This window comes from Alligator sinensis, unplaced genomic scaffold (assembly GCF_000455745.1).
Source record: "Alligator sinensis unplaced genomic scaffold, ASM45574v1 scaffold1426_1, whole genome shotgun sequence".
NCBI classification, from domain to species: Eukaryota; Metazoa; Chordata; order Crocodylia; family Alligatoridae; genus Alligator; species Alligator sinensis.
Window position 1 is genome coordinate 218,295 of NW_005843250.1, and position 2,745 is coordinate 221,039.

The window sequence follows — 2,745 nt, forward strand, 5'->3', positions numbered from 1 at the left end:
GGGCCCGCTCCTGGGTGGTACTAGAAACCTGGTCCATTTCAGCCCCACCCCCTTTTTTGCGGGGAGTGGGGGGGTCAATTTCAGTCTCCTTCCCCCACGTTCGTTTTGGACCCGATCAGTTTCAGCCCCTCCCCCTTTGTGGGGGCGCGGGAGTGGTCAATTTCAGCCCCTCTTGTTTTCTGGGCTGTTCAGTTTCAGGCCGTCCTCGTTGTGTCCGGTCCGCCCCGTCTCGCTGGTGGATTTCCCCCCGCCCCCCCCCGTGAACTTGGCCCTGGCCTCAGCCCCGTGACTCGGCTCTGCCTCCCTCCGGGGCCGCCTTAATCCGCATTAAAAGGGGCGGTGGGCTGCTCCCCGGTACCTGCCTTCCCCTCCCCCCCGCCCTGCAGGGTCGTTCTGCTCGATCCGAGTTTGCTACATAGTGTCCGGGGTGCGGACCTGTCACACTGTAGCCGCGGGAGGACGCGGCTTGGAAACCAAGTTGCCAAAAAAGGTGTTGGGGGGGGGGGTATCTCTGCTCCTGGTGGATCCCGGGTGGGGGCAGCCCCCAGCCTCTGGCACTCCCTGCCGCCAAGGATTTGCTGCTTCCCCCCACCCTCTTTTGTCTGCACAAGCACATGGCTGCAAAGGCGGGTTCCCTCCCCCTCCACCTGCAGGGGTCTCCCAGCTGGATCCTTTCCCCTTTCAATGGGATCTGGCTGGTCCCCGAGCTTGGACTGACTATTTCCACCTGTCTCCCAGCACCCAGAGGGGAATCTGCTCCTCTCCACCTCCTAGTTATAAGGGGATCTAGCCCCCCCCCCTTGGGCCAGAGTCTGCAGGGATCTGTGAGCTGGAGTCTTTACCCATTCAAGGGACTCGGGTTGATACCACAGCTCTGCCCCAGTCTCCCAGTACCCACATTTGGGATCCATTCCCCTTCTCCACCTCCTAGGTATAAGGGGGATCTGGTAAGTGGGTGGCTCCCCTCTCCCCTGGGCTGGGCTCTGCAGGGATCTCCTTGCTCAGGGCTGGATCCTTTCAATGGGATCTGTTTGGGGACCAGGTCTGAGATTTGGTTTGCTTCCCTCCCCCAGCTTGCAGTGCCCAGATCAAGAACGATTCCACCCTCTAGTTATAAGGGGATGTAGTGGGTGCAGCTCCCCTGGTGCCAGGATCTCCCCAGCTAGATCAGATCCCCTCCTTTCCCTTTCCAGTGACTAGGGGATCTCAAGGGCTGAGACTGCTTTCTTTGTGCCTCTCTCTAATGGCTGCTGTTGGGGGAAGGAGGCAGAGGTGGTGAGCCAGCCAGACATCTTGGTGAATGCGGTCATCCCCAGCCGGAGGCCTCTGGGATTATTTCCCCTCCCCCTTCCTTTCTGGCTCTGGCTTTTAAAATGCAATTGCAGATGTCCTGGGCGGGTCCAGATCATCTTTGTGGCCGGAAAGTGCTGGGAGCTGCCTCATTCTTGCCTGAATCAGGGCTTTTCTCTCCCACTTCTTACTTGCCTTTCAAATAGGAGTTTGACTTTTTTTTGCATTTTTTTTTGCTTTTTTTGGAGCTGGATTCCCTTATAAAGACCCCAAGAGTCAGGCTGGGGAGTGGTGGGGGTTATTTTGAGCTGGAGATGGCTACAGACAATGCTGCTTCCTTCCCTCTCCTCCCAAAATGAGCTGATTCTCTGTTTCTCTTTTCTAACTCCCCAACCCTATTCCAGGTGCCCACTCTCAAGAGATTGAAGCCTGCCTCTTTTTTTTTTTTACTGCCAGTTTTCCCCCCAAATGACTTGATTCTGTGCGTTTCCAGTCCTACACCAGATGCCAGTCCTTGAGAGAGTGAATCCTGCCAATAGCTCCCTCCGTGTGTGTGTGTGTGTGTGTGTGTGTGTGTACACATATTTTTTTTTTAAACTCAAGGCTTTGAATTCAAGGTTTCTTTCCCCTCCCCACCCCCTCCTTTCTCTATCAATAAATAGACTGAAATGTATATTTTTTAAAGACCTATATATTTTTCAATCCAATGCCTTTGGATTCAAGGTACTGTTTCCCCCTCCTTTCTCTCTAAAAGTGAATGAGCCTGGGTGTATGGGGCTTTTCTGTTTTTATAGAGTTTTATATCTAGCTATTTAGCTGGCTATAATACTTAGAAGTCTTCTGTTTTTCAACACACAAGCCTTTGAATTCAAAGTAGTTTCCCTTCCCCGTTCCTTTCTCTATCCACAAATAGCTTGAATTTTATAGGGGCTTTCAATTTTGGAGATATAAGGTATAGCCTATATCCTTATATGCAGCCCATATCCTTGTATCTTATAAGATAAGGCTTTGAATTCAAGATGGCTCTTCTTCCCACCCCCCACCCCTTTCTCTATCAATAAATAGCTTTAATTTATAGGGTTTTATGTTTTTCAGTGCATACTTTGAATTCAAGATAGTCTTGCTCCCCCCCTTTTATCAATAGGCTGAGTTTATAGGGTTTTTTAACATCATTTTTCAACCCAAAAGGGTTTGAATTTAAAGTAGCTTTCCCCGCCCTCTCCTTTCTCTATCAGTAAATAGCCTGAATTTAGAGAGTTTTTTTAAAATTTTTCATTCCAGAATTCAAGGTAGTTTCCTCCCCCATCTCCTTTCTTCATCAACAAATAGCCTGAATCTATAGGTTCTCCCCATCTTCTAGCCTCCCTCTCTTATTATTTTACCAATTTTTTGGTTTTAAAGCCATTTTATGTCTGTATCTTGGCTTTTTTATCACCCCCACCCCCCCGCCTTTCC

General features: G+C 50.4%; 1 protein-coding gene across 1 annotated transcript in view; it reads left to right on the plus strand.

Annotated features, from left to right (window-relative positions):
* The window catches only part of TUBB (tubulin beta class I), an 11,440-nt gene that overhangs the window by 620 nt on the left and 8,075 nt on the right, over window positions 1-2,745 (plus strand). The window lies entirely within an intron of this gene.